Source organism: Haliaeetus albicilla, chromosome 21 (assembly GCF_947461875.1).
Source record: "Haliaeetus albicilla chromosome 21, bHalAlb1.1, whole genome shotgun sequence".
In the NCBI taxonomy this organism is placed as follows: domain Eukaryota; kingdom Metazoa; phylum Chordata; class Aves; order Accipitriformes; family Accipitridae; genus Haliaeetus; species Haliaeetus albicilla.
In genome coordinates, this window is record NC_091503.1 from 15,970,667 (window position 1) to 15,995,394 (window position 24,728).

At 47.3% G+C, this 24,728-nt stretch overlaps 1 long non-coding RNA gene across 1 annotated transcript; it reads right to left on the reverse strand.

The window, feature by feature from the left end:
- Positions 1 to 18,801: 18,801 nt before the first annotated feature.
- Positions 18,802 to 24,235, reverse strand: LOC138690266 (uncharacterized). Its single transcript, XR_011329067.1, has 4 exons — positions 23,730 to 24,235; positions 23,465 to 23,656; positions 21,181 to 21,461; positions 18,802 to 20,523 (listed from the first exon to the last, which is right to left on the reverse strand). It is a non-coding gene; the product is annotated as an uncharacterized lncRNA (long non-coding RNA).
- Positions 24,236 to 24,728: the final 493 nt, after the last annotated feature.

A 24,728-nucleotide genomic window follows, 5' to 3' on the forward strand; every position in this document is an offset into this window, starting at 1 on the left:
GCAAGAGAACACCTCGTTCGAGTACAGGAGGTGTATACTTTGCCTCATGTTACTGCCTCCAGATGCGCACCAGACTGGCTGTATTTCTGAGCCTTCTGCTCCTCGTTCCCACAAAGCTGAAGGCAGGGTGAGTGCACTTGGAGGTCTAACAGCACATGTGCAGCGGCGACAGGCTCCACCAAAGCCTGCGTCCTGCCTTCACAAAACCCCCGTTGAGTGACTCCCTTAGGATGTAATTGCAGTCGACTTCATTCCAGGCCGTGAGCATATGTCTGGCTACGGACATTACTGCAAGCACACAAGGAAAAAAAAAAGAAACATAAAGGAGAAAGTGCAAAACAACACTCTTGTAATCCAAGCCCAGTTAGGATAACGGGTGTTTTTCTCTATAGGAAAAGGTTACTTCGCTACCTTTGGCAGTCCGGCCAGCTTCCCTGCATTAGTCTTTTGCAAGGCAGAAAAGGAAGCCTGACACCATCTCAGCAGACTCAAAAACACAACATTGCACCAAATCCGTGGCCCCTGGCAGCACCCCCTGAAGCCCTCTAGAGCCCACGCGGGCAAAAAGCAGATGCCCAAAGAGCCGACACAGCAGCTTTAGGACTCTCCCAGACCTCGGGGGAACCCTTGCACGGGGGAGCCCACCGCATCTTTCTTCACTCCGTGGCCTTTGGCGGTGACCGGAGCTGGCCCCGTGGCCCCGTCTCTCCGGGGAGGATGCATCTGCGGTGGGGGCGGTGAGAGGCGCAGGGATGCAGCCACAGCACACCGCGGGCAGCAGGAGCCGGAGCCACCACCCTCTGCCCCCACCGTGTTTCACAAGATGAACGGTAGCAGCAGCGCTATCGCTTTTGTATTTGCCTTTTTTTTTCTTTCCAGATTGAGCGAACCCACACATCGGTCCATAGCTCACCCTCAGGAACTGTACAAACACTGCTCTAGGGAAAACTTCCTACAATAGCCCGCAGCAAGCACCCAGCACCCAATGTTCCCAGCCCAAGCAGTTGCAGGCTGGCAAATCTCTAAGCCATGCAAAATAATGTCTTATCAATGGGAAGTGTCAGACAGGCCTAAGCAACACTGAGCTGCCCTCCCCACACCAAGTGGCCGTGAAAACACGTAGGATTTGTCCAGCTGGGATGGCTCCCTGTCAGGCATTTACATTTGTGACTCGTGGACGAGTCTTTAAAAATACATTCTGGTGCACGTACGGATGTACTCCCAGATATACTTACATCCACAAGCACATGACCTAGGAGGTGGGTTCGAGCTAAAGTGACTCAGCCTCCCAGTTACAGGAACAAAATTAGCAACCACTCATAAACGTCTTATGTCTTAGATGGGGCTAGATGGCACTGTAACTTAGTTAATGTGCAAGCCCTTTGCCTCAGGAGATTTCACTTTGGCATTATGATCAGTGGAAAACCAGGAAAGCTGGTGCTCCCTAGGGTATATTTTCCAGAGCTGGGCTAGTAACTCACACTGACAGCCTGATTCAACACATTTTCTAGGTACCTAGTTAGGAGCCGTGTCCAATAATTTAGTCATCCTCTGGAATTTACTTATTTTATTTTTTTGAGCAAATAATTCTTGGCTTGCGAGCATTTAAACATATGTTTTTCCCCAATACTTGGCCTACATTTTCCCTGCTTTAATTTATCCCATTTCTCCTCATTAACCCCTGCCCCCCACCCCCGTTGTTCCCATGCTGGATCCCTCTACCTCTCCCAGGAGAACAGTGATGAAATGCCATTCGCCTCCCAGACCTCCTGGCACATCACCCCTTCTCTTCAGGATCAGCTCGGCGAGGCAGAGAGCCCTTTGGCCCTGAGCCCCTGAATCACTTAAGGATGCACAACTGAAACAGAGCAAGGCAAAGCGGTGGAGGGAGGCGAGGACTGGGCTTGCACCGCAGGGACCTGGCTGGATTCAGGTCAGAGCATTCAGGTCCCACAGCCTCGAGCCTCTGCCTGAGCCAGTTAGGAGATGAACGAGTAAGGATCTGCCCTGATCTCACACCCAGACCTTCCAGAGCCTCTGCACTCAAGCGAGCATGCCGCGGCTAATGGCACCGTGCCACCGCAAGGGAATGGCATCCACATGTCTGGGGGGGAAGCAGGGGGACGTGCCGTCCTGGTGCAGCACATCTGCCTCCAGGGCTGGGAAGAAGATGGCCACCTCTTTAGCAGAGACTATATCCATCACATCTAATACTCAGATGAGTATCTCTCTCCCATCATTTAACAAGAGGAGCAGCCCTCTGAGAAAAAAAAAAAACAAACTTTTCCCAGCAGAGAATCCCATCAGCTTCCTGACAGCCTGGGTCATTCGTGCCTGTGAATCTGCCTCCCCGTTCCTCAAGTAACAGATTAGTCACGTACATTTGCAATGGCAGGGATTCTGCCAAATAGCTGAGGAGCAGGGCAGGAGGAGGAGAACGGCAGCATGACGAGAACAGGCAGAGAAGGGGAGAGGAGAAACGAAATGTTTCTTCCTCTTCTCCCATGCCCCTTTGGTTTTGAACAGCGTTTGCATGCACAAGCTGCAAAACAGCTGCATCACGTGCTGGAGGTGAAATCCAGGCGTTATCTAGCCGAGACACTTGGACAACCCTGCCTCTCCTCTTTCACCGCCAGGCTGGCAGGAGCATCGCCCAGCAGCCAGAACGCCGACAGCTCCTCTGAGGTTGGGACCAAAAGCCTCCCTAAATACGGACGACATTTGGCAACTGGGAAAACCTCTCGCTTGAGCTCCCATCTTCCAAGTGACTGACAAATGCCAGACCCCGGCAGGGCTGACAAAGGCTCGGGGCTGCAAAGTGTCCCGCTTAGAGGCAAGTCACTCAGAGAGGAAAACAAACAGGCAAAAGGTCCCCGATAATCCAGCTCCCAATTAGTACGTAGCTAACTGCAAACAGTTACTTCCTTCTTCCAATAACATGCATGAAAAATCACCGTCCTTGTTGGAGCAGCAGCGCGTGGAGCCTGTGAGCGGGTCAGACTGCTCCTCCGTGCTGTACACGCTTGTGTCAAACTGTCCCTGTCCTGACATGCTTCTAGCTGCAAATGCCCCCGCAGGTAACAAAGAGGGAGATTCAAAGCAAGAGCACCTGAGTGATCCAGTAACAGGAAAAAAAAAAAGCAGACTGTTTCGGGTCATCTGATGTGTGCACACATTCCCAGACGCTCAGTCTGTCCCCTGTAGCTCAGGGAAATGCTAAATGGGCAGCATGGCCTGGAGAAACTGTAAAGAGGGGGAAAGCAGACGAGTGCCTGGGGAAAAGCAGATGAGCAGGTTTTCAAGACAAGCGTCGCTACTGCAATAAGAGATAGGGACACATGTAGGCGGTCCCTGTCCTGGTAATAAATAACAGCTACAAAACTCTTATTAACCTCTGTAAAACATGTCGGTCCTGCCAGTACGTCCATCACGAAGCTATCTGTCACATGTTAGCACTGTGGTAGTCACTTCAGCTGTCCCAGAGGAAGACGGAAAACACAGCAGGCCGGTCACACCATTCCGTATGCCAGCCAAGGGGAGTCACAATCTCGAAGGATGCATCCTTGTTATGATAAAAGTGATGCTCCCCTCCTGTATCCTCCACCTTAGGGCGCAGCGCTGAAAAAGGAGAATAAGATACAAGCATCACTTCCGAGACAGGAACCTCACCATTTCACACAAAATACCAAAGAAAACCTCAGAAATCTTCTAGTTTCCCTCACAGGAACAAGCAGGCATGGGGCTACGCATGAGCATCTGCTCTGGTGCATTCACCCGCAGCCCAGTGCAAGCCTGGCCCCATTCACTGGCAGGAATGGGAAGAGCTGGGCCCCTTCTCCTCTTGCCATCCCACTTCCCAGAGGGGAATTCAGGGCACCAGTGGCCTAATGCTGGCAAGAAAAGTCCTGTCCCATGTGCTGCCAGGCTTCCCCACAACCCCGTCTAAATGCTGTCCCATTTCAGAAACAACATGGGGAAGAGGGGGAAGTGAATAAACCAGAACTCTGATATCTGGCACTACGCCAGGACATAGATTAGACCAGTCAATCATTTTAATCACCATCCAACATTAACAACCTATTTATGCAATTTACTCTAAAATGCGCATAGCACTATGGTCTGTTTATAATGCTAATTGGGGCAGTCCTGAACCAAACAGCCAACCTAGGTAACAAATTATCTATTTGGGGGGATTTTTTTGGTTGGCTGTTTCCAGAACTGCACTAGAATACTGTTTTGCTTAGGTTTTTGCTTCAACGTATATATTTTTGTCTGTTTACTTTTCAATCTCACGTATTTGGCAGACAATAAAAAATGCAGAGCAGTAACCGACACTACACATACTTACCATGTGACACGGGATTATTCTTCCAGGGCACTCACATCTTGTTCCTGTCCTGCATATTTATTTTTGTACTCCTGTGAGGACTTGGATGCTCAGGAAGGATGCTGGGTTTAGAATTACTGGACCTAAGTAGCTGGAGGTACATAAATGAGCAGTATGCTGAGACCTGAAGGAAGCCGATGGCTTTACTAGGTCATCAGCTAACCCACGCAGCCAGGAGTGCAGGGTGTCAGTGAAGGAGATAAGCCAGGTCCAAGACAGAACCCAGCACACGCCTGTGGGAGTTTTGTGCTCCACAGAAGCACTTTACTCTCCCTTAAGGAAGAGGGAACATCGGAGAGAGTTCCTCCCCCTCCATCCACACCATTAATGCCTCTCTGTTATTGCACACACTGGGAAGGATGCGTTGGGTACACAGAAGCTACTACCTGCCACACACTGAGCAAAACCACAGAGGAAAAGATGGTGCAGCCTCTGCTCCGGTTGTGTCCATCCCACATGTCAATGAACAATAAAAACAGAGCACTGAAAAATAAAACCCAGTGCTTCAAAAAGCCCCCAGGAGAGTATCTTCAATGGTATCATTTTTTTTTCTGCTTCTTTCTGATCCTTTTTTTACTGTTGAAGTTGACATCTTTTCCTCTTGCTGAACCAGCATTTCCTGAGAGCAAACCATTGTCAGAAATTTTCCGTCCAGCTCTCAAGTGGATTTCAACACTCGGTGCTTGTGCATGCTTGTGAGAAGAGGTTAATGTCAATCTCAGAAAATTATCTACAGGATGTGCAAAAGAGTACCACCAGTGAGGAGCAGCACCTTCATTTGGAGAAGTTCAGACACTAGCTAGTTTCTTTGCCTCAAATCTGGGGTCAGCTCTTCTCTGCTTGCTTACATCTGTAACGGCAATCCTCTTTCACGTGTTTACTGCCCAACTGACCTGTCACTTGGAAAAAATCCTTCCATGGGGAACACTGCCTTTCGTGACACAGCACATCCCTTTTCAAACACCCTGGAGACATTCTGATGGTTTTAAAACCAAACATCTTGGAGAAGAGCATTGCTCTCCCAGTAAACAGCAGTACAGACGGGCCTCAGAAGCTAAACAAGCGAGGCAGGAGCTTGTGGGAGGAGATGGTAATAAATACAATAGCCAGCTTCTTAATCACCGCCCCTAGTGCCTGATAACCATTACCTTGTCAGAGCTGCCCTGTGCCTAGTGGTGACGGGACAGCTCTCCACGCTTGGAGGACTTTACCCAGCAAAATTTCTCCAGGGATGAACATGCACTGAAGTATGAGCACACTCACGTAATTTTTTAAGAACTCGGAAAAGAAAAATCTCCTGCACCATCAAAGAGCCATCAGGCACAAGGCAGCCCCAGAATGGCAGCCCCAAGTCTGCAGCGGTTGCACTCAGCAACCCCAACCGCCAAGGTTTTTTTGGAAGCGGGAAGGGACACAGTGAAAACCAGCCTGTCCCCGTTCAGAATTTCTGCCTGCGGGGCACTCAAGCCAGAGCTGCCTTAATATGTTTTTAAAGGCAGGCAAATGACAAGCAAGGCATCTTCCCCTTCAAAACCCTGCGCTCCTCCTCCACTGAGACATCTATAACTGCTATCATCAGCTTAAGGGGCAGTAACTTCACCAGCAGGTGAAGCTGGTTTATGAGGGGGAGGGGGAAGAGTTAATCCAAATTCATCAACCCACCCGCTGTCATCAGCCAGCAGCTCTGAGCGCACTGGAGGGGAGGCAGGCGGGTCACGACATCCCAGCAGCACGTCCAAGAGAGGATGCCTTTTCGAAAGGACACAGCTGATTCATCACCCTGCTTAAGTATCACGGGCAGTTTCAGCTGCAGAGGCCTGACCTGTTTGGCAGCAGCCGGCCAGCATCAGCTGCCTCCTGGAAAAGGGAAATTAAAAATAAAAAGCTTTGAAATGACAGAGTGAGCAGAGGAATGGGGGGGGGGGGAATGGAGGGGGGGAAGAGGTGGGCTTGCTCTGGTTGGGTAACGGGCTAATTCCCCCCTGCTCCTGCCTGTGACTCCATCTAATTACCCTGTTTCCTCTGAGCTGATTGGAAAGTGGCCTTGTGTCTGGAAAAGGCCGTAAGCATCTTACATGCATCTGTTCCACCTAATCCCTAATAACTAGTGCCTGTGTGTTTGTGGAGAGGAGGAGGAGGAGGTGGGGGAGGACGAGCGGGGAAGGCCTGGGAAGGGTTTCCCATGTCGCTGCCATGTGGCGGTGGGCAGGGCTGCCCTGCCGCCCGGGCTGGGGGCTTTCGGGGAACTAACACTGTTCCTCTTCTGCCCGTTTCACAATCCGGAGGTCCTTTCCTCCTTCCTCTTGTAAGAAAGAAAAATTTTATTTAAAAAAAAAAAGAAGAGAGCGCCGGGGTGGGAAGAAGGACGTGTTTTGCTGAGCCTCGCTGCAGTTCGGATCTGTTTAAGCCACTCATTTTCCCCTTGCCCTAATCCTGCATTATCCTTTAGGAATGACGTTCAATTCCTGAAGGGGGGTGGGAAGTGCTCTCCAGGGCCCTGCATGGTTTGCCCAGGAATTTGGATTGCACTTTTTATGTGCAGCTCTGGGAAGGGGCAGAGGGACAATTATGCAGCCGTTTAGTAGCAAGGCAGGCACATTTTCAGCGAGCTCTTCCTAGCGGGAGCTAATTCAACGCGAGGAGAGCGCAGGGATAAACAGCTCCCTTTGCCAGTAAAAGGATTGTCACATCTGGAATTTACACAAGTTACGAGGAGCCAGGAGCCACTATTTTGTTTCGCTCACACCGCGTCGTAAAACATGTTAGCACTTTAAAAGCGTTGCGAAGCAGATGCACGCAGGACAAGGTCTCGCAGAACCTTGCCGTGCCCTCGCCCTCCCCTGCCGTCAGCGGGGGACACCGGGCTCGGCCTCGCGTCTTGCTCAACACCCTCAACTTTGCTCCAGCCGCTGGGAAGGGAGGCTTTTGGCCTCCGGCACAACCGGCTGGCGGTACCAAGTCACATCTCCGCGTGACAGCCCCGGGGGGCTCCCGGGCGGGAGAGGGACCCGCTGTGCCCCCGGCACACCTCGCAGGGGATGCCAGCCTCCCCCCCAGGTTCAGCCCACACGGAGGAGGACTCAGTCGCCGATCGCTTTAAACCGATTTCGAAAAGGTTGGCTGCGCCTCTGTGGGGTGTTTATTTCCAAGTGCTTTCCGCGTTTATCCAGCCAGTTTTCCACTGTTTTGCTTTGGGATTTTTTGCAGTTGCAAGCTGTGAGTGCTCCTCCTGCAAGAGCCTCCTCGCTCATCCCTCAGCACGCTAACGATGCCAGAGGTGGTAACAAGTCCCGTGGGCTGAGCTGCACCTGGTTCCCGTCGGAAGCCCTCATCCTCACCCCAACAAGGAAAGGCTCTGGGAAGCATCCTGCAAGAAAGAGCGGTGGGATACAGGTGCCTGCAGGCTGGACCCATCCCGTCCAGTAACGGTGGAAATAAAAAATTAAGGGGGAGAAAGCTGAGGCCAATGGCATTAGCCATTGCTAATGGCATTAGCCATTAGCTGAGAATTTCATCTTTGGTACTTCATACCTGAACATAGCTCTTAAGGATGAGCAAGCCAAAAGCCAACAGCCCATCTTTTCCAATTTGTTTTTTTTCTCATTTTGTGTCACCAAGCAGCGGTAACCCAAGAAACCTGCTGCCCACTGACTTTCATGAAGGACCGAGCCAGCCTGGGTGGGAAAACAAGTATGAGCACAAAAGTCATCTCTCAGCCTGCCGTGCCGGTTGTGAAACACTGTGCAGAGGTAAAGGCCTGCAGGTTACCGTGTGGAAACCCAGCCGTGATTTACACCTCCTCCTCATCCTCCCACCAAGGGATGAAGGGCTGCCTCGCGGAGGCTCACGTCACCCTGCAGGGGACCGGCAGCATCTCTGCTCGCTTTGCTGCCTGCTGGCAGGGCACAAACCCAACTTTTGTGAGCCATCCACCTAGCCCATCCAGCAGCAGATCCACTGCCCGGAGTCCCACCAGCACTCACACACGCCTGTCGGGGAGCAAAACTCACGCCAGGGATGGCTCCCCCGCAGCGGGATGCACAGCACCGGCCCTGTGAGGGCCACGTGAGACGGGGAGAGTCGGCCGCCTTCTGCTTCAGCTCTCGTGACTGGCTGGAAAAGCGAAGTGAAAGAGCACGGCGGGAAGCTGCAAGGTCGCACTTCGCTTGTAACACTGTCCTCCCGGTTCCTGGGCTTTCCTTTTTTTTTTATTTTATCAGAAAGTGCTGGTTTTTATTTTCTCATCAAGATAACACCGTGTTATCTTGATGAGAAAGGTGCACCAGCTGAACTTCAGCTTTGCTAGTGTGATGCAGAAGGCATCCCACATCACTCTAACTAAAATTTAAAGCCCCTCGAGGTAACTTGGTGCAACTTTCCCATGAGCACAGGCTCCTGCCACTTTAAGACCAGCAGCTGAAAGAAAAAAATTTAAAAAGTGTCTTCAAAACCTCCATCTTTAAGTACCAGATAAGTGGCATAAACACTCGAAGTAGTGTGCCCAGAACCACTGGCAGTTTTCTGTTAATTCAGCCTGAAGTGCTGTGAAAATGGAGGCCACCTTCCTCCCAAGCTGCAAAGACGGCTCCAGTGAGGAGTGCTCATGGCTCCTGAAAGTCAGGCCGTGCACCCGGGGCCCTACACAACCCTCTCGGAGCCTGCTTAGACCCCTTCTTTTCCCCCATTCTTAAAAGAGAGAAAGCAAACCCTGAAGCCTGAGCCCCTAAGCTGCGAAAGCATGCCTGAAGCAGGCAGGCCACTGAAAACACACCGTTTTTTCCCCACCTCTGCCTGCTTTGGTTTGTCAGTGCCTGGGAGTCATCTTGTGCACCCCTGGCTCCCGAGACTGACCGGACCACGGGTGCCCCAGTAACACGGACTTGCCTGAATGTGCAAGGGTTGGCATGGAAGAGAAACAGTAGCAAGCAGATGATGTTTTAGGGTGAGAAAACATCCAGTTGATCAAATTTATGGCCAGAGGTTGTGCTTACAATTACAACTGCAGTCTTACTCCCTCCTCCTCAATATCCCACCGGCTCCAGGTAGGAAGAGACCAGCCGTGCCCCAATGGCTCCAGCCCTCTGAACACCTTTTCCACAGCCTGGTCGTTGCACCCTCAGGAAAAAAAAAAAAAAAAAAAACAAAACCAAAACCAACCAAAGCTGTTTCTCAAAAGACACACTGGCATGAACTCTGCCCCCCGCTACACCTCCGAACGATGGGAGCTGCAGAGGGATAAGGAGGAAGAAAGTCAGGCTTGAACAGATCTCCTCTATTAAAGAATCAGCGCAGGAAGACATTTACTTGCACCAAAGTACCAAAGACAAGCTAGGTATCCAAATACTTCTGAAGACTGGGGTTTGCCCAGCTGGTCAAAACTTGCCTCACATTTACTTGCGGAGCTGGGAGGAGACCATGGATGTATGGCCATCTCTGCTTCCCACAGTTAGTGCCTGTTGCAAGAGCAAGTGACCACAGTTCAGGAGCCATGTCTCCTGGCCCATGCTCTACACAGAGATCTGAAATCAGTCCCTCAATATCTTGCATTCTTTGAGATCCCTTTCAAACCCTTTATAAAGATGTTCAAAAAAACCAGAAGTCTTTACATGACAAATTCCACACGCTGCATAGACAGACATATGATGGTTTTAAAAACTGCTGAAGGAATAAATTCACTGTATCCTGATTCATGCTCTGCATATGGCATGATGCTACTAGCCTAGATGTATGAAATAAAACAATAGCTATATTGTATGATAGGGCTTAGCATGAAGAGGCCCTCTATTTTCTACTCTGCTTTCACTGATGTCCTATCTTTCCAGGAGAAAGCCTTCACAAATTTTCAGTTTGGGGATACCGAGCAGATTTATTCTGACACCCTTCTCTGGGGAAAGTCTGTGGCTCCCAAAAGATGGGCCATGGATGCAGCATCAGTGCAGTGACAGCCCACTGAAGGGCATTCGTTATCACCCATCCCAACTGAGCTGATTAATCCTCGATAGCAATGGCTTATTTTAATTGTCTGAACTCTGTTAAGGCAGGACTGAATCCCCTTAACTCCTCTAATTCTAGGAGCTGGATTTTCAGCTCGCTTCATGGGGTTTTTTTTCCTTTCAGTCTTGCACTCTCTTCGCACTAAGTCGCATACCACAGACCATACCTCCAGAAAACCAGTATCTGCAGGTCCCTGTCCTGGCCAGGGGAAAAGCTGCTCTAACTTGGAAGATGCCCCTACTTTGAAGGTGCCCCTCCAGAGGTACTTTCCAAACGAAACGTCTCTGAGATGAAGGCATTATACTACCTGAACAGGGACAAGCAGAGCCGAAGCTGCATGAAGCTGGGCTAATCCGGAGCACGGCTGGGGCACTAGGCTCCCCTGGGAGCCTGGAGATGCCTGACCGGGGGGACATCGCCTGGCCAGAGACGCACGGTCTCCTTGGGGGCTGTTGTTAGTCAGCAATGGGTAAAAAAAATAATGCCATGCCAACGGGCTTCGGGACCCAGTGACCGCTCCTGAAAATGTCAGCTGATAGAGCTCGCCCAGGGCTAGGCAGGGGGTGAACTGGCAGAAGCACCAAAGGTGGCTCCGATCTCCCCATTCCCAGATCTCTTCTTTAGCCACAGACTCTGTGGTAAAAACTTAACTGCTGCAACTTTATGTAACAATTATGCCACCATTGGATTTCACAAAGCACCTGCAAAATCCAGTTAACTTACCACACCAAATAAAAGAAAAAAATAAGTTACTTCACATGAGAAGATAAAAAAATGGCATTATTTTCAAGGGTGAAGCCTTTATGGTTTTTATTTAAATATAACCCCCTATTTAAGCTATTAACCTAACTTTAATGCAAATCCTTGAGAACTTTACCTAATATTCTCTAATGGGAAAATGTAAATGAGAAATTTCCAAAGCAGATAACGAACTGCTTTTACAAACAGCAGAAGGTATTTCGTCCACACCACAAACGTTATAGGCGATCCAGCGAGGGGCTGAGCAGACACAAACCATACACATTTCCATATGAACTGGTGTAAATCAGGAAGAATTCAACTGGTCATTAAGTGTAACAGAGATCTAGGGGTTTGCTCTGGCTGTAGCTTATTCAACTATGGCTTTATATTTAAATACTTTTACAGTATCCTTCACACTGGGACTTTGGGGCTCCGAGGCAGTCAGTGATGCAATTAGATAAAAGACCAATTTAAGGGCTATTTGACTTTTCATCCCTACTTCTTAGTGCCTTGCTTTTGTGGGTTTAAAGCATAATCTTTTGACTAATTAAATACATATGAATATTCTGTTGCCTGCGCAATGAATATGTAATTAGACTCAGGAGAAAGATTATGTGCTCTCTAGCTGATACTAACACTTCAGCATAAAGGTACCCCAGACACCACTAAATGTAACCTATGAGCTTCTGCTAATAACATGCTGCCTCTGATCTCCAGAGGATTATCTTACTCTGGAGCTCTTATAGGAGCCGTATATTGAAAGGGGCCTGAAACAGATACCCTGTAATTTATGTCCCTGCTTAGTGCCTCGGTGAGGAAAGGCGGCCTTTGCTCCAAATTGTAAGGGTTTCTTTCCTTCTCTTTTCTTTGGGTCTGAAGTTAACGCACGTGATCTTCAGGGAGCAGGAGGCTGTAAGGAACCTCTGGGTGGTTTCAGGGAAGAAAGCGTATTTTGTTGCCCAAGCTCCACCTTTTTTTTTTTTTTTCCATGTCCAGGACCACTTTTTCCCCTTAGAAACACAGAGAAACCTCTTAAATAAATTATATTAGGCAGGGCCCTTTCTCTCTGCTCCAAAATTAAAGAAGTATGTCAGCTGCTTTATCCTCACCAAGCACATACTTTGTAAGCAGTGCTACCTCCCAGTGCTATTATTTGCTATACCTCATAAATATCAGACTCCTTTTCCTTTCCTCTACTTGGCACTTTTCCCATCAATTTAGGTTGCTGGGTTTTGTTTTTGTTGTTGTTTTTTAACAGAGGTTACCCTCCCAGCCACCACATGATAATGCTTTCCCCCCTCCTCCTCTGTGGTTAGACCAGCTCAGACAACTAGATAAATATTGTGGGGAACTGACCCTTAAATATCAGGTTTGCCTCTATTTTTTCACAGAGGTCTTTATTTCTTTAAGTTGTAGGTGGTCTCCTTAAGACAGCAGGGAGACGAGTCTGATATAGTGAAAGGGGGGGAAAAGAAGAAGCAGAAAAATCCCCTCAGGATGTTTCCTGTGGTAAAACAGAGTAAGGAATATTTCAGTAACAGTAAGAAATATTTCAGGGCAGCTCCAGACAAATTCAAATCCAAATCTTCTGTGAGGTTCAGTGAACTCTGCAAATCGTGCGTTTCCTCCAAAACCCCAAACCAGGCAACTAGAACTTGATTTTGGAGCGAGTAGTGGAGATGCTGGCATTTCTGTACCCCTTGGCAGTTGTGAGGAAGGTTGGGGGGGGGGGGGGGGATTAAGATGTCTGTTTTTTCAGAGCAAAGTTCGCTTGGAAAAACAGTGGTCTAGCTACTGAAAATCAGCCTCTATCAACCAAATCTAGTGTCAACCAAAGATTTACACAAGGAGGGGAAAAAGCTCCTTTACTAGAAGTATGGTCTCAGTGTAAGTGATCCACAAATTTCCTCTCATCTTAAAAAGAACATGATACCTGGACAGGCCAAGAGATAACAACAGACATGCAGCCTCAATGTTGGCAATACCTGTGACATTGCTAGCATTACCCTCAAGTTAACACAGCAAATCATGGGGTAACATTGCAGTTCAGTCACTTTTCCATAGGGTCTAACTCCTTAAATAACTTCCTTCAGCAGGAGACCGGCTTACTTTTTTTCTGTTGTTTACATTGTCAATAAAACATGTCCTCTGCTGTCATTGGGGAGAACTGTACCAGAGAAGATGTCAGACCTATGTCAGTGTACTTGATCTCCGGATTTCGTCACACGTAACACGCTTCACTGCAATTGCTTTACTTTACCCCTTGCTCAACACAAAAAGGTACCCGGACTTCAGGGTCTCATATCCGTGCGTAAACTTCAAGGCTGACATACCTGAACGTCAAGAATGAAGCGCAGATCTCCTTCACAGCCCCAAAAGCAGGCAACTTGGAAAGTTTGGGGATGAAGCAGCTACTTGGCTAGAAAGCGCTGTGTGTTGTTCCCAGCTTACGTCAACCAACTCAAAGTAAAGCTGCTCCAGTCCTGGGGCCACAGGTAGTCAGGCTGGCCCCAGTGCCACCCCTCTGCAGCACACCCCCAGCCGCGGCGGAGCTGCTCCGTGCCACTCACTGCATTCTGCTTGCAAGGCTTTGATGGTTGCAGGTACCTGACATATGCAGGCATCTGCTGGGACCCTTCATTCACTTTTCTCAAAGCCCTTTCCTTTTGGGAAGGAAAACCCAAAGTATCTGCCTACTCACATGGAAATATACCACATATCTCAATCAGAGCTGCCAAGGCAGATTGCTAAATTTAATTACCAGTTCCAAGGGCTGAGACTGTGAATGACAGGTCAATTCATGCAGTGAGCTAGCAAAGATTGCTGATAAATACTTTCTAATTGAAAGGATGATAAAACACCTATTAGTCACTGAGGAGCTTAAAGAATGAGTTAGTCCTAGGGTATTTTTACACTACAAAGATCAAGAAGTGCTAATCTCGTCAGCACTCTGCCATCATTTCCTACCAGCCCAGTCACTTAAAAGGTTCAGGAAGGATCGTGACATTGCAGGGGGTGACCAGTCACTGCTTCCTCACTCCTATTAAGGAGATGAATAGAAATAAGCATTAGCAGCGTGGATGAAATCTATTGTACTCTGGAGAACATCGGACACTTTTGTGAGTTAGGAAAACAACAAAGAACAAAAATAACCTCTTGCACACAGCTCCCTTGGAAAACTGGCTGTATTAACAACACGACGTATCCTTTGTACTGCACCTTTTAGCCCAAAGCATACAGTGGAGGCTAGTGGGCATTAGGAGTCCAGGTACTTAAGGCCCACCCCCAGCAATAGCAATGATCTGCTGTATACAAGCAGTTTGAAACTCAAAGGCAGGACTTTGCCCTAGAAAGACCACTACATAGGGACGTGTATCTTTTTTCGCTAAGGCATTAGGACAGTCACTCTGGCTGTAGGACACGGCAGTTATACAGAACGAGAAATGCTCTTAAATTGTCATAGCGGGAAAAGCCACCAGAGCTGCCCTGCAAAAGCCCTGTGCATAGATATGACCCAAAAGTTACCTTCTGCAGCATTACGTGACACAACGCTTGCTGCTGGGAAGGCCCAAAACCAGCCACCACCCATTAGCAGGAACCTCTGCTGCCTTGTTTCCATGCTGTGCAACCCTGGATGAATTTTTTCAGCGCTCTCTTTCTCTTTCCCTTCCTGCTCTTTTGCCAGTCTTGTTAGACCATGAGATGTTCAGAGTGAGACTGTGTCTCACAGCATATTTGCTCTGTGTCTAACACAATGGGTTACAGCCCTCGCTTAAGCCTCTAGGTACTGCTGTCATACAAATAATAATTCACGACACTTACACACCCCGCATTGCTGAAATGTAGCCACACTGGAGTTAAGGTTGGGACATGGCCAAGTGACACAAGCCACAGAGCACGTATAAAGTGAAGTTTTGCCAAAGACAGAAGGTCAAGCCATTTTTACATCCTTAAGGAGCAGACATCACCTTACCTGTTAGGATGTGCCTTGCTTTTCCCTTTCTCCCCCACCAACATCCACACAGAGTTCTCACTACATGGTGTTTAATAGCTACATTGTGAAGGCCAAGGTTTTCCAGGAGGTTGCAGCACTCCTAAAACTGTGCTTTACATGTTTAACTAGTGACAGATTTACTGCCCCCACATCAAAAATTGTGTAAATTCTTTACACAAAATGCATTTCCCATGGAAATGAGTGTGCCTGGCTGGCATATATGACTAGAAAGTGACATGAGGAAAGAGAGAAAATAGTTGTACTAACCAGTGTGTGAAAGTAGTCCAACCATGGCGTGATTAGTGGTGCTTGTATTCATGGATTCAAATAGTGTAGACTCTTGTAAAACTGTAAGACCCTGTTCCTTCAATTTCAGATCTCCAGACTATTGAAAGTCCAGATCAATCAAGTTGTGCTCAATATGGTTTGCCTCAAGCCAAAAGCCTCAGGCTATGGACAGACGCCCTTCTTTGTAGCCAGATGTACAGGTAGATATTTTGACTGAAGTGCATGAGGCAAATCAGACCAGCAGCTCTGCCAGTAAATCTTAGAGATTAAACTTGCAGAGAAGGGACAGTAATAAGCAACTGTGGGCAAAAAATTCTTCCAGCAGCTGGGTCCAGAAAATCTATTAATTAGTAGTGTAGTGCCTACAATATTACACTAACATTTAAAACAAAGAGTCTCATTTAGTGCCTGGCCACAAACAAAGGTCATCTCATGCCACTCACTTGACAGCACACATGTCTCAGACCTGTTCTCCATACACTCTCCACACATTATAATTATGTACCAAATATAGCTGAATGCTACTTTTTTTTTTTTTTAATGTGGTCTCTAAGAGTACTATCCCTGCTGTGCAGGTACCTATGCTGCTATAAAACTGCTTTTTACTGACAAACTATATTATCTATCTAATTTGGGGATAAGTCATGCCACTCTATATCCATATGAACTACTACGCTCCCATTCTCACTGCAAGATTTTCTACTAGGTATTTGGAAAAGTACACCTGCTAAAGCAGGCCAGTCTGCAGTTGTGGTCATTACACAAAACTTCAATATACATCCCAATAAAGGCTCCCTAGCCATTTTCACACATACTCTGGAATAAAGGACACATATCTCAATGATGGAGAGAGAAGCTCTTCTCCCTCCCTCCATGTTCTCATCGTCAGTGAACATCCTTCAGACCAAAGATTGTTGTTTGATCCTGGGAACAGGCTAACAGTGACTGCAGTGCTTAGGCACTTGCTCCAACAACTATTCATAGGGCTGCACTGCAAATCAGATCAGGCAACTGATGTTTGGGGTTTTTTTTAATAAAAATATCTTTAACTTTCAGGGTGGGTTTTTTTTCTTAAAACACTTTCTCCAGCCAGCTGCAGCTGCAGCCTCCATCTAATCAAGCCGCAGCCTGAATTAGCATCCATTCAAATGAATAAGACAGATATCCCAAGTTTTATGTTTCATGCTAACTGCAAAGCTGAGCAGATGTGAAACATGTTTACAAATGCAGAGACATTTTGGGAGTTGCCCTGTTTGATGTCTGGACTTGTTTTGTACACACTCCTTATATTGCTGCAAGTTCTTGGAGGAGGATCCTTCTGTAGTGACTTTAGTAAATGAACTAAAATGAAGCCTCCTTCTGTTTAAGCCAAAGGGAACTTGGCTTAAAGCTTTTTTTATGCAGTTGCAAGATAGCTCTTTAGCTTGTATCTTACTGTGTCATCAGTAATTAGGCATGTACAGGAAATCAATCTCAACAGGGATGTAAGATTCAAAACCTGCCAGTAAGCATTAGATAACAATTCTTTTTAAAAACAAGCTCTTCAAAATGATGCTTATTAGTGAAATACAGTGTCTGAGTCAAACTCCTAGATAACCTAACAATAATTAATTTTGTTCAAAAGAATAAGCCTGAACTGTTTTCGTGACCAAAGAAATACAGACCATTAAGATAAAGCCTGGCCAGAGTTCCTCTAGGTTGAGAAGTATGAATAGGCAGCACAACAATTGCTACGAGGGATGCAAATGTAAAAAAACCCAACCAAACTCCTAACAGAAATTTAGGCCTGGAAAATGCATGTCAGCCCGCAAGGAACTCTGTTCCTGTTAGCTTGGAGATTGAGGATGTCCTTACCGGGTGTAAACCACAAGGACCACTTTCAAGGTATTTGTTTCCTCCAATGGTTGTTTGCATCAAAAAGTTTTCTCCGATAGTTACTGTAGCTAAGATTTCCCACCTAAGCAGACAGGAAAACATGGTAAAGCATAGATATTTTGTGTTCATGTATGTACTTCCATATCTCTAGACTCACAAGTGCATGCGAACACACAAACACAGAGGTCAAATGTTGAGCTGAAGGGAGGCAGTGTCACTCCTCTGATTACATGTCTGCACACGTAACATCAGGTTCAAACACTGAGATGATGTAAATTAGAAATGCTATGTTTAAGTCAGTAGAGTTAGGCCATTTGATGCTGATCCAAAATATCTGCTTTAAGTATGTAGGCAGGGCATGCCCTCTTAAATCTGAGCAGATCCACTGAGTCAGAGGTAGTTTGCAAAGAATCAAATCTACCCTTTTTTCCTTCAACCTGCAGCCTATTAATCCATAAAATCTGGAAAACAATGAAAACCCACTGCAGCTTATTATTAGATTTTGAAAAGTCCTGCAGACCGTTGGAGTTACTTGCAGGAGTTACGTTAGCGAAGTCGCTCTAGCAACACAATTCTTGAGATGCAGTCAGCAAACCAAGACTAAAATAACAAAGAACCCACAAATCAAGCCCACAAGGACACGCCGCTTGTTTCATTGCTTCTGACAGCAAGGTGGTTTAAGTCCCGCTTTCATTTGGGCATGTGTCCTTAGTGATTTTGCAACTGGAAAGGACCTATTAGATATTTTGAATTGGGGTACTGCCAGTAGCTATTGCTTTCAAGACCTTTACACACTGAGATGGGAAGAATGCGTCCATGAAATAGATACTGGACCGTGTGTGCTTGTGCATGTGTGTGTCAGCTTCAGAAGCAAAAAGGCCTGAATGAGTTAGATCTGTAAACTTAGCTCCCGTTGGGAAAACTCCTCCTCCAGAAACCTTCTACTTTTTCGGAAAATACACATTCTTGTTTTTCCAGCTCTCCTCATCTTATATACTTTGTAATTCCAACATGCAGTGAGATCAGTGTTTACACTGGCTTAAAGGATTCCTGCAATTATGGCACGAATGAGGAATAAAATATCAAGACTGCCCCACAGATACACAAACTGATCTACAGGAAGGCCTACCATGCTGCTTAACATTCATGAATAACAGTGCACAGGTACCCAGATACATCTTCATCCTGGCTCGTAATAGTTTTCACTTAATGATTTTATTTAGTTAAAATCCTTCTATAACGTAGAAAGAGGCACTGGAAGACACTTTGAAGTTGAACGGACATCACAACGCTCTGCCTCTCTGTTTCCACCTTGCATCCACATCCTGTGGTTTCACCTCCACATCCAAGTTGGAAAGAGACAGGACTGAAGTGGAAGATAAACCAGCAGCCCCTCAGCAGAGTCACTCTGATGGGGAGAGAAAGCTGTGGGTGGGATGGAGAGCAGCTCAAAGGACGCATAGCTGACCACTGGCGGCTCTGCGTTGCCTGCTGCACCCCTTGACGCTGTGCCACTTCCATGGGCCCTTTTCATCAGCCCTAACTCCCAGCAACTGTCTGTCTTCATGATTTTAGAGCTACTTGCTGTCTCCACAGCTAGTAAAGGAAGCAGCGAGCTGGCTGGAGCGATAGGCAAGTCCCTAATGCTCTCCCACTTGCAGAGCTCTCTGGACCAGGAGTAGGAGAAGGGACAAGATCCTACCCCACATCCAGCCATGGCAGCTGAGCTCAGCTGGCAGGACCCTGCAGCCAGCTCCCAGGTTTGACCCCTCCACGTCCAGCAATGGGGATTTCTCAGATGAATGCTCCCACCCTGGAGCTCACTCCCCTTGGCAGCCACTCAGACCTTGAGTCTAATGACCTTCAGGGCACTATACAAGCCTCATTCATTTTGCTTAACATTCAGTTAACTGATTCCGGGTTTCTCCTGTAATTTACTCTGAGATTGAGGCCTCCGTGGCAAACAGGAATGAGAAATATTCTTAAATTTTTCTGCAGAAGACAGCATGGCAGCAAAAGCAATACTGTTACTCCGTGCAATCTAAAACAAAAAACAATACTGAAATGTATACAGGAAAACAACCTTAAAATTCATAAACCCAAAAACACTGTCAGGGGTCTGCAAAGAGTTGACTGCCTCTGCTTTTCTCCTTGACAAAGATAACACTTCAGACACAGAGCGGAGATACAGCAAAGGGCCAAATGAAAATGCCTTTTTTTTTTTTTTGTAAAAACACCTGTTATGCTAAGGATGCAAGAAAAGTTCTTCAGTTTCTTTTCTCTCTGAGCAATTGCTAGAGCTGCTGCAGAGATATTTTGCAATTGTGAATACAAAAGGAGGTGGTTTATCAGGCAGTCAAGCTGTGGTTCCCATGATGAAAGAGTCTGAGGACTCTGGCACTGGCATGCACATACCAGCTACTCCCTCGTGTGATCCTCTGTGCTGCAGCTCACCCATTCTCTCTTTTTTTCCATATCAGGACTTCGTCCTAAAGTTTCTGAATGCCTTGCCCGTGGCTTCAGATCCTCTCCCATCACAATGAAGGGACTGCATCGGGGAAAGACAGCCTAGCTAAAGGCTCATGTCCTAGTTCCTAGGAGAAAGTCAGCGAGGGGAGAGATTTAAGGGATTTAAGGGATTTTTAAGTGTTCCCTGTAATTTCACAGTTATTAATCATGTTCCAGCTCTCTAAGTGCCTCCAGCTCCTTCATAGCTCAGTATGTACCTGCAGAACTCCAAGGGTTTCTATGGAGCTGCACAAGATGAAAAGAAAAAATACTGAATGCTTCCCAAAGTACTTCAAAATTAATTGGGTAGATTATGCTGTTGAGGTTTGTTGAGCTTTTCCAATAATCCTGACAATTTACATGGACCAAAACAGGGCAGAGCTGGCTTTCAGAGTCAGCAGGGTTGGAGCACGTTGCATTTCCTCAAAGATAAGAGAGAGAGAATCATTTCACACTTTGCCTGGATTTGCAGTAATACTGGAAGTATGTGAATCATGATGATAAATGTTGCAATGCACAGCAGACTCCTAATTCAAAGTCTTCTCTTTATGAAGTTTTCCTATCTCTAAGAGAGTATGATGTAGCTCTTGGGTAAATCCCAGATGGTGGAAACCCACTTCAGCACAAACCCCAGCAAGACCTTTGTGGCTGAGACGAGTCCTCTTTTCCCGGGCAGACAGCGCAAACACAGCTCAAACATGCTCATCCTCCCTGGGTTGGACCTGGTGAGTGAGACCTGGAAGAAGGAGGACACAAGTACTACACTTTTTGTGCTGCAGCCACAGAAAAGGACAATCTGTTGCATGGCTAACTCCTATTCACTCGGCCATTAATGGTGCATCCATTGGGCTTTCAGCTCTGCAGATTTTCAGTTTGATCCCATTCAGCACACGTACAGCCTCACCGTTTGGGGGGAACCAGGCAAAACCCTGCACCTTCAAAATCTAGATCTGCATCCATATTTTGTAGCTCTTGCCCAGCTCTGCTTTTCATTAATAGTTTTGGAAAATACCATTACAACAAGAGGGGAAAATCAGAAGTTTCCTATTCTGCATGACGAAGGTCCCACTTGGGAAATCACCTACCCCACTGTCCCTGCAAACAATATGCCAAGCATAAACATTTCACCCAGCTGAAAGCAAAAGCAGATTCCTCTGCTAAACCTGCAGTTCCAGAGAAACATAAAAAGGCTTAAATGAAATAGAGAGGCCAACAATGAACTTCAGCAGCATGACTAGGCACACTGCTGGGGAGCAGAGGGGAGCAGAGGTGGAAATGATTTAGCAAGAGTACGTGGTGGGAATTCGAGTGACTCACAGGAGCAGCAGCTCTCGTGATTTCCAACCACCAAAAAATGCCCTTGGTCGCCGCACCACGGTGTGGGTGTACATACCGGAGGTGTCTCAGGTTCCAAGTGGCAGAGGCGACCGTGGGACACCTGGGCACCCCTGGGACTTCTCCCTGCCCCTTCAATTCCCAGGCACAGTGGCAGGACCTGCACACGCTCTGAAGGGCTGCCTGCGTCCCTGCTGCTTCAGGCGGGTCAGCACGGCCGGGGGGAGGCAGGTGCCCCCGCGCGGGGCAGCTCAGGGGTACGCTCTTGTAGGGGTACGCTGGCAAGGGGATCAGGGCTTGTGTGTTGCTGTGAAGACAACTTTGATCTTCTTCCATCTTCTGTAAGAAGTAAGGTGGTGGGAAGGACAGAGAGGGAAGAGGAGATCACAGAGCATGTAAGCACCCAGAGGTATTGCCCACCACCTGGGAATCCCCCAAACATGGGAGAGGGCTTCCTTTGCCAGAAAGCTCAGCCAGCTGTTTTCCCAAAGGGCTCTTTGGGGCTACAAGTATCTATGCATAACAAGGAGCATCTTTTAGCCTGCTCTGCTTTTTATTAAGGACTTCTTAGTCAGCACTTTCTTAATTCATTTAATGACATCTTTCTTTCATTTCCCAAACCCAGTCACGCACTGAAATCAGACTGACCTCAGTAAACACCAAAAAAAAGAGAGTATCACTCTTTTCATGGAAAAGCTTGGCATTATTTCCCAGTAACAACTGCAGAATCCTTATGGAAGAAGCCAATTAAGCAATAAAGCACAATAAAGTACAGCCTATTACGCTAACATAATAATTCACACCTACAGTATTGCTACTAGAATCACACCTGCAGTGTTACATAAAGCCAAAAGCCAGGAACTATTAAAACAAGCTAGCCATTTTATTATTACAATATAATTTGTGCCTGGGGATATACTGCAGAATTTATAAAATATTGATATGTATTTTTATTTGAGTGTGAACAAAAATCTGAATTTTAAAAGGGAAATGATCGAGTGTAAAGAGTAAAATCAGATGGAGCAAGATTCATTTAAAACTATACAAGGCAAAATGCTGACAAGTAGCCAGTGGGGTGAGGGTGAATGGATGAGGTGACACCATGGCATCTCGCATCTGCTCTGTGGCCTGCTCTCATGGGGCAGGTACTCAGCTGACCTTAGCTGGCAGACCTCATTGAAGCCAACAGAGCTATTATGTACGTAGAGCTAGCTGCTGGCCTAGGAGTAATTTGATGGAAAAAAATTAAGTGCTTAGTCAGGGTATCTAGCATGCATTCCCTTTAAAACATCTCCCAGTGATAACTACCATAATTATACTCCCTTGCTCAGATCGGTAACAGAGGAATTAGGCTGCCCTCGTCCATTCTTGATCTGTGGAGAGTTTCAGCTGAGTTGAAGGCATGGGACATGCCACTGCTCAGCTGTGTCAGCAGCAGGTTGCCCCATCCTAAAGCACTCCCAAACAAGGAAGAACTAAAACCGACAGATCCAGAGACAGTAAAGACTCCCTCTCTTATGACAGTCCCCAGATCTGCTGTTTTCTTATGCTTATGGCATGAATGGGGCTGGACATTCCCATTTCAGTTGGTTGCAAATAGCACCAGTTGCAGGATATAAACGAGGGAGTTGAGTGGTGCTCTGGTACTTGGGATATACATTTTCCTTTCAAATTTTTGGCAAGCCAGAGAGCAGATGTAGCCTGCTCCTGCTCTAACACCTGGTGGGTACTGGAGGGCATGGGGGAGTTGCATGCCAGCGTTCATTGTTAGTGCACCTGTAACACAGTGCCTGAAGCCATCCCTGGCATTACAAGCAAAATAAAGGCATTGCCCGTCCCCATGCAATGTCTAAGAAACTGTACTCGTTACTGTTGGCTCCTTTGGCAGGCTGGGACCCTGACTAACAAGCCCCACAGCTTCTGTGTCTCCTCATCGACCTGGTGGCCCGAGGCCGGCCACCTCAGCTCAGCTATCGCATCCTCCTCATGCCTGACCTCCCCTGCGTCCTCTTTCCTGTCTATCTAAAGAGCTGCCCCAGAAATAACCTTCCCCTCCCGCTGCTCTGACCTTGTCCCCGGGTGTCCCTGGGAGGCGACGGGCACATGAGATCTGCTGTGTAAAGGCTGCAGCCACCTTTGCTGGTAACACTTTAACTCTGAGCAGCCAGGCGGGCAGGCGAGGGGTCAGGACAGTCCCTACATCACCTCTGCTGACTGAGTCCATTCCTCCAGAGTGGCTCACCAAGGTCCCTCGTACAGCCAGCCTCCCGTCACTGTTGTAAACCCTGCCAACCTCCATCCCACCCTTGTCCCAGCCTGCATCCCGGATCCCCCCTAAGTACCTTCGGGCCAATGGCCAGCAGTGGGGCTGGCCCGCCAGCAGGCACGGAGGACTGCAGGGGCACTCGGCCTCAAGCCATGTCCTTGCACCCTGGGGGACTCCTCTGAGATCTCCAGGTCGTGCCAGTCTCCAGGAGTCCACATGCTAAAAGGTCTAGGGGCCCACCCTCTCCATGAGGAGCTGAACACAGAACCTGGTGGAAACACCATAAATTACAGCCCACAGAGTTGCTCAGGATTACCGCTAATTAGTTAAACAAACCTTACCCGCTGTGATTTCTATGGAGACTCAGTGGTCCCAGCCTCCACCACTTCGGCAAAGGTGCTGAGAAGTTATCAGCAGCACTTGGCTCGAAACTGGGTTGTCTTGCAACATTTTTCTGAAGTACTCTTTGCTTTGGCCTGTGGATTTCTGTGTGCAAAACAAAAAACAAACCAAAACACAACACAACAAACAAGAAGATAATTTCTAGGAACAAACTAATGGCTTTAGGGATCAAGTTGGGGGAAGGGGGTGAGAAAAAAAGCAGTGGGAGCTGGGGGACTTAAGAAATGCCTGGAGCATGCCCAGAGCTTGCGCTAAAATGAAGCAGGGTGAAAATGGGTCAGATCTTTTTTTCTTAAATTTGTATTCTACCTGTTTAAGGGACTCCTTTAAAAGTTGTAACAGCCAAAACTGTGCTTCACAGCTCTGAACACTGAAGGGAAGTAAAAGTAATCTCATCTTTCTCTGTTTTTTTTGTGAAACGACATCCCTTTGCAAAGGCACAGTGCTGTGCTCTATTCAGTACCCAAGCTGTACTGTTAAACTACCACACATACATGCAATTAATTCTAAAACCTAGAAATATAGGGGGAGGGGGGGGGGGCACTCTATTTTGTTTAAAGAAGCCATTTCTAAAGATGTGGCAAGGGAAGGAAAAAAAAAGGCAGAAAGACACATTTTATATTAGGACCAGATGTAGAAAGGGGGGAAAAATTAGGTTTGTGCCAACCAGCATCGAGAGGAATATTTTATATTTCAGCTTCGGAGTTGAATCTGCAGCACGCCACGCCACATGCTGATATCCGTCAGTCTGATGACTACGGCGTATTAGCAGCATAACGCTCCTGCCAGCAGAGAGAAGGGAGTTGGTAAACTAAAAGCAACCTCTTCTCTCCATCTATTACAGTATAACCTTTTGGACAGTTAGTGAAAACCGGTTCAAACTCTGCTGTCGTCCAAACTTCAGACCCGTTGAAAAGCTTGCCTTGGCCCCAGGCCAA